Source organism: Mesoplodon bidens (assembly GCF_964165515.1).
Source record: "Mesoplodon bidens genome assembly, chromosome: 8".
Taxonomy (NCBI): domain Eukaryota; kingdom Metazoa; phylum Chordata; class Mammalia; order Artiodactyla; family Ziphiidae; genus Mesoplodon; species Mesoplodon bidens.
The window spans coordinates 18,627,589-18,635,203 of NC_138165.1; the positions used below are offsets into that span (position 1 = coordinate 18,627,589).

At 40.4% G+C, this 7,615-nt stretch overlaps 1 pseudogene across 1 annotated transcript; it reads left to right on the forward strand.

Annotated features, from left to right (window-relative positions):
- Nucleotides 1–480: 480 nt before the first annotated feature.
- Nucleotides 481–4,570, forward strand: LOC308621300 (importin-7-like; annotated as a pseudogene). Its single transcript has 3 exons — nt 481–1,016; nt 1,071–1,405; nt 1,818–4,570. The product of its transcript is annotated as an importin-7-like (transcript).
- The last annotated feature ends 3,045 nt before the right edge of the window (nt 4,571–7,615 follow it).

Consider the following 7,615-nt stretch of genomic DNA (forward strand, 5'->3'; position numbering starts at 1 on the left):
CCAGATATATGCACTTGGAGCAGAAATACCAATTATTTTCTTACATGCTGTGGACTTGGATAAGAAAAATGTCTCCTCCCCATAATCCCACCATTTACTTTGGCTCCACCTATGTAGCCCTTACAAGAGAATTTGCTAATTTTGTTCTGCAAGACCAGAGAGCCATTGATTTACTTGGGTGGTCTAAGGACACCTACTCTCCTGATGAACATTTCTGGGTGACACTTAAGAGGATTCCAGCAGGTCTTGTCTGTAGGAGCGACAGCTCAGGGCCACATGGGCTGCGGACTGCCCAAGTGGACTACATCTCCCAAAGGGCTCCACGGGGGAAACCAACAGGAAGTGGCTGGAGCATCTCCCGCCTCCATGCTGAGGAGAAGAGGTTCTATCCGTGGTCTTGGCGCTTCTCTTTCCTTTCGCGGTGGTTGCTGCTGCGGAGCACGGCGAGTCCATGTGTGCAGTGAGGGGCGCTATTCCTGGGCCAGTAGCACCCGAGCCCCGGGTTTGACTGCGTCCGCCCTGTGATGGACCCCAACACCATTATCGAAGCCCTGCGGGGCACCATGGACCCAGCCCTGCGTGAGGCCATGGAGCGCCAGCTCAATGAAGCACACAAGTCTCTGAATTTTGTTTCAACACTGCTTCAGATTACTATGTCAGAACAACTGGATTTACCTGTGAGACAGGCAGGTGTTATCTATTTGAAAAATATGATAACACAGTATTGGCCTGATCGGGAAATGGCACCAGGGGATATATCCCCTTATACTATTCCAGAAGAAGATAAACATTGTATTTGAGTAAATATTGTAGAAGTCATTATCCACTCCCCTGAGCTCATCAGGGTACAAAGTACTACATGCATTCATCATATCATCTAACATGATTATCCAAGTTGCTGGACTACCACTGTGGACAAAAGTGGCTTTTACCTTCAGTCTGATAACAGTGCATGTTGGCTAGGAATTCTTCTTTGCCTCTATCAGCTTGTGAAAAATTATGACTACCCATCTTCCTGCTAAGGAATGTTCCAGCTGTTGCTCCAGCCTCTGTCAGAGTGCCAGTTGTAGTTCTGGTATAAGAAACCAGAGGAACGGAGTCCATTGGTAGCAGCAATGCAATATTTCCTGCCAGTTCTAAAGGACCGTTTTATCCAGCTTCTTTCTGATCAGTCTGATCAATCTGTCCTCATCCAGAAACAAATTTTCAAGATCTTCTATGCTCCTGTTCAGTATACACTACCACTGGAGCTGATAAACCAACAGAACCTGACAGAATGGATAGAAATTTTAACGACTGTTGTGAACAGGGATGTACCTAATGAAACACTTCAAGTTGAAGAAGATGATAGACCTGAGTTACCATGGTGGAAATGTAAGAAGTGGGCTTCACATATCTTAGCAAGGCTTTTTTTTTTTTTTTTTTTTTTTTAAGCCTTGCGCTCCCTGAAGGTTTTCCGGCAAACCATTTTTTTTTTTTTTTAAACAGAGAACAGGAGTATTTATTTATTTATTTATTTTAACATTTATTTATTTATTTATTTATTTTTGGCTGTGTTGGGTCTTCGTTTCTGTGTGAGGGCTTTCTCTAGTTGTGGCAAGTGGGGGCCACTCTTCATCGTGGTGCGCGGGCCTCTCACTATCGCGGCCTCTCTTGTTGCGGAGCACAGGCTCCAGACGCGCAGGCTCAGTAGTTGTGGCTCACGGGCCTAGTTGCTCCGTGGCATGTGGGATCTTCCCAGACCAGGGCTCGAACCCGTGTCCCTTGCATTGGCAGGCAGATTCTCAACCACTGCGCCACCAGGGAAGCCCAGCAAGGCTTTTTGAAAGATATGGAAGCCCTGGCAATGTTTCTAAGGAGTATAATGAATTTGCTGAAGTATTTCTGAAGACATTTGCTGTTGATGTCCAACAAGTTTTATTGAAGGTGTTATATCAGTACAAGGAGAAGCAATATATGGCTCCTCGAGTTTTACAACAGACATTAAATTATATTAATCAAGGAGTTTCTCATGCTCTCACCTGGAAGAATCTGAAGCCTCATATACAAGGCATTATCCAAGATGTTATTTTTTCCATTGATGTGCTATACAGATGCTGATGAAGAACTTTGGCAAGAAGACCCCTGTGAATATATACGCATGAAGTTTGATGTGTTTGAGGATTTCACCTCTCCTACCACTGCTGCCCAGACACTTGTTTACAGCTTGTAGTAAGAGGAAAGAGGTACTACAAAAGACTATGGGATTTTGCTACCAGATTCTTACAGAACTAAATGCTGATCCTCGAAAAAAAGATGGAGCCCTGCATATGATTGGCTCTTCAGCTGAAATACTTCTGAAGAAAAAGTTCTACAAAGATTAGATGGAATATATGTTGCAGAATCATGTATTCCCTCTCTTCAGCAGTGAACTAGGCTACATGAGAGCGAGGGCTTGCTGGGTCCTTCACTATTTTTGTGAAGTGAAATTCAAAAGTGACCAGAACCTGCAAACAGCCCTAGAGCTGACACGAAGATGTCTGATTGATGATACGGAAATGCCTTTTAAAGTGGAAGCTGCCATTGCACTTCAAGTGCTGATCAGCAATCAAGAGAGCGCTAAAGAATACCTCACACCACTCATCCGACCTGTCATGCAGGCTCTTCTTCATATTATAAGAGAAAAAGAAAATGATGATCTTACCAGTGTAATTCAGAGAATGATCTGCGAGTACAGTGAAGAAGTTACTCCTATTGCAGTAGAAATGATACAACATTTGGCAATGACGTTTAATCAAGTAATCCAGACTGGGCCAGATGAAGAAGGAAGTGATGACAAAGCAGCTACTGCTATGGGGATCCTGAATACCATCGACACACTTCTTAGTGTAGTTGAAGATCATAAAGAAATAACCCAGCAGCTTGAAGGAATCTGCTTACAGGTCATTGGAACTGTTTTACAACAGCATGTCTTAGAATTCTATGAGGAGATCTTCTCTTTAGCACATAGTTTGACATGTCAACAAGTGTCTCCACAGATGTGGCAGCTACTACCTCTGGTATTTGAGGTTTTTCAGCAAGATGGCTTTGATTACTTTACAGATATGATGGCTCTGCTTCATAATTACATAACAGTTGATACAGACACACTTCTGTCTGATACCAAGTACCTTGAAATGATATACAGTATGTGCAAAAAGGTTCTTACAGGAGTTGCAGGAGAAGATGCAGAATGTCATGCAGCAAAATTGTTAGAGGTGATCATTCTGCAGTGCAAAGGGCGTGGCACTGACCAGTGTATTCCCTTATTCGTGGAAGCAGCTTTAGAGAGACTGACAAGAGAGGTGAAGACAAGTGAACTTGGAACAATGTGTCTGCAAGTTGCCGTTGCAGCTTTGTATTATAATCCACACCTACTTCTCAACACCTTAGAAAATCTTCACTTCCCTAATAATATTGAACCAGTTACAAATCATTTTATTACACAGTGGCTTAATGATGTTGATTGTTTCTTGGGGCTTCACGACAGAAAGATGTGTCTTCTGGGCCTATGTGCTCTTATTGATATGGAACAAATACCACAAGTTTTAAATCAGGTTTCTGGACAGATTTTACTAGCTTTTATTCTTTTATTTAATGGATTAAAAAGAGCATATGCCTGCCATGCAGAACACGAGAATGACAGTGATGATGATGATGAATCGGAGGAACTGGGGAGTGACGAAGATGATATTGATGAAGATGGACAAGAATATTTGGAGATCCTGGCTAAGCAAGCGGGCGAAGATGGAAATGATGAAGACTGGGAAGAAGATGATGCTGAAGAAACTGCCCTGGAAGGCTATTCCACGATCATTGATGATGAAGATAACCCTGTTGATGAGTATCAGATATTTAAAGCTATATTTCAAACTATACAAACACGTAATCCCGTGTGGTATCAGGCTCTGACTCATGGTCTTAATGAAGAACAAAGAAAACAGTTACAGGATATAGCAACTCTAGCTGATCAAAGAAGAGCAGCCCATGAATCCAAAATGACTGAGAAGCATGGAGGATACAAATTCAGTGCTCCAGCTGTGCCAAGTTCTTTCAATTTTGGAGGCCCGGCACCAGGGATGAATTGAGTTACCACTTTCCTACAGTGTGATTGTAGTGAAGAGCTTGTGTTCCTCCTAGTAGCAGTTCCAGAACTGGTTCATGTTTTTCATTCTAAACTAACTGATCAATAGATGGACAAAAAAAACCCAGGAGGTGGGACCTGATCATGCAACTTGGCACTGAAAATGAATCCAGAAGGATTTTGGCAGGGGAGGGAGGTAACTTGGGGGGCAGGGAGTATTTTCTTTATTTTTCGAAAAAAGTAAGATTCTGACTAAAAGTTCAAGTGACACCGTGGAAATCTGCAACAAGAGAGGATGTCATGAAGGCAGCTTTTCTTTTTCCTAGGAAAAAATAGGCATGGGCTACAGGACTATTTAAAATGTCTCATTTACAGTATAAGCTCAGAGGTAGATGTAATTTTTACACCTATGAGTATCTGTCCGATTTCTGTCTCTTCCTCACCATTGGGTATCTATTCTTTATATGTAAATAAGATAAGGTAATCGATAGTTTTATTCAATCTTTGTCATTTTCATCATCAAAGCTTGTTCCTATATAGATTATTGGACATTTATTGTAGCACTACATAACTGATTTAAAAAAATCTGTAAATGAATTAACACTTTCATATTGAAACAAGCCTGCTAGCCTATGTATAAAATAGCAAAATGTTTTCTGTTTATAAAAAGATGGGATGTAATGGAGTGGGGGGCAGGGGTAATTTCAACTTATTAATTTAAAAATGAACTAGCAATTTTGTACCTGGTACTTTGTGGTGTACTGGTGTACTCACCCCTGATAGTGACTTGAATTCAGTATGTTAAAAGGGGTTAGTGATATTTCCTTGCTGCTAAAAATGGAAACTCCCTCTGTGTCCTGTTTTTTCTTAAAGCTCTCAGTGTACAAGTGGATATTTGGATAGAAGACCTTACTGTAACAAATAGGAAAGATGATATTTGAAGCATGTAAATTGGATATAAAATTCTACTCTTAAAGAATTGATAAAAGAGTATGGCTAAACATCTATATATGCAATCTATTAGAAGAACTTAATTCTGCAAAAAGAACTGCCATACAACCCAGCAATCCCACTACTGGCCATATACCCTGAGAAACCCATAATTCAAAAAGAGTCATGTACCACAATGTTCATTGCAGCTCTATTTACAATAGCCAGGACATGGAAGCAACCTAAGTGTCCATCGACAGATGAATGGATAAAGAAGATGTGGCACATATATACAATGGAATATTACTCAGCCATAAAAAATGAAACTGGGTTATTTGTAGTGAGGTGGATGGACCTAGAGTCTGTCATACAGAGTGAAGTTAAGTCAGAAAGAGAAAAACAAATACCGTATGCTAACACATATGTATGGAATCTAGAAAAAAATGGTTCTGAAGAACCTAGGGGCAGGACAGGAATAAAGATGCAGATGTAGAGAATGGACTTGAGGACATGGGGAGGAGGAAGGGTAAGCTGAGATGAAGTGAGACAGTGGCATGGACATATATACACTACCAAATGTAAAATAGATAGCTAGCGGGAAGCAGCTGCATAGCACAGGGAGATCAGCTCGGTGCTTTGTGACCACATAGAGGGCTGGGATAGGGAGGGTGGGAGCGATATGCAAGAGGTAGGAGATACGGGGATATATGTATATGTATAGCTGATTCACTTTGTTATAAAGCAGAAACTAAAACACCATTGTAAAGCAATTATACTTCAATAAAGATGTTAAAAAAAAAAGAGAGAGAGAGAGAAAATGTCTGCTCTTTGAAAGGCCCTGAGGTGAGAATGAAGACAAGCCATAGACTGGGAGAAAATATTTGCAAATCATATATCTTGCTAAAGAAACTGTATCTAGAAAAAAATGTATATTTAGATATAAATATATCCTAGAAAAAGAATATATTTATTCTCAAAACTCAATAATAAAACAAACAACCCAATTAAAAAATGGGCCAAAGATGTGAACAGATACTTCACCAAAAATGATATACATATAGCAAATAAGCACTGAAAAGACACTCAACATCATGTATTGCTAGGGATATAATAGTACACAGCTATTAAAATTAAAATACTGACCATACCAAGTGTTGATGAGGATGAGGAATAACTAAAGCACTCATACACTGGTGGTGGGAATAACAACAGTACAACCACATTAGAAAACAGGTTGGCAGCTTCCTAGAAATTTAAACATATGCCTACCATATGATCCAGCCATTCCTAGGTATTTACCCAAGATAAATTAAAACACACGTCCATACAAAGGCTTATGCAAATGTTCATAGCAGCCTTATTTGTCATAGCCAAAAATTGGAAGGAACTCAAATGCTCATCAGTAAGTGAATGGATAAATGCATTGTGATATATTCATACGATACCACTATTCAGCAAGAAAAAGGAATGAACTATTGATAAACACGACAACATGGATGAATCACAGAATAATTAGGATGAGTGAAAAGGGCCAGACAAAAAAAAGATGAAAAAAATTTTTGCAAATGGCTATTTAAATTAACCTTGTCTATCTTTATGTTGTCATATTAAAGCTATAGCCCTGAAACCCTTTAAATACTATAGGAAGATTCCGTACATTATATTAAATCATTCCATTTATATAAAATTCTACAATATGTAAACCAATGCCTAGTGACAGAAAGCAGATTTTCGGTTGCCTGGGGACCAGTTAGGGGGTGGAAGAAATTGGAGGAATTAGAAAAGGCACGAGGAAACTTTTGGGATGATCACTACGTTCACCATTTTGTTTGTGGTGATCATTTCTTGGGCAAATATCTATGTCAAAACTTACCAAATGGGGCTTCCCTGGTGGCGCAGTGGTTGAGAGTCCACCTGCCGGTGCAGGGGACACGGGTTCGTGCCCCGGACCGGGAAGATCCCACGTGCCGCGGAGCGGCTGGGCCCGTGAGCCATGGCCACTGAGCCTGTGCATCCGGAGCCTGTGCTCCGCAACGGGAGAGGCCACAACAGTGAGAGGCCCGCGTACCTCAAAAAAACAAAAACAAAACAAAACAAAACTTACCAAACGCTTCATTTTAAATATGTGCAGTTTACTGTATGTCAAGTTATTCCTCAATTAAGCTGTTAGAAAAAGGAGGAGAAGTAGGAGAAGGCGAAGGGAAGAAAGAGAAAATAGATACCTGAGCTTAGAGAAGTGGCGTTTGCTAGAGAGAGAAGTTTTGGAAGTCATCAGCGTGTAAATGGTACTTCAGACCCTGGGAATGAATGAAATCACTTAGGGAGAGATTAGTCAGAAAAGAGAAGGGGACCTAGGATGCTGCCATAAGCAACACCAAAATTTAGAAGTTTAGGATGAAGAGGATCATGACACATTCTTTGGTTTTCTTAAATTGTTTAAATCCAACCCACATCAAGTTTAAAGCATCTGATCATCATTTTATTCACTATAGGCTGAACCAATAGGAATGCAGACCCATTTAAGATAACTTAACAATTATTGTGTCTTTTTTCCTTGTTCCTATTCATTAGTCCATAGCACTT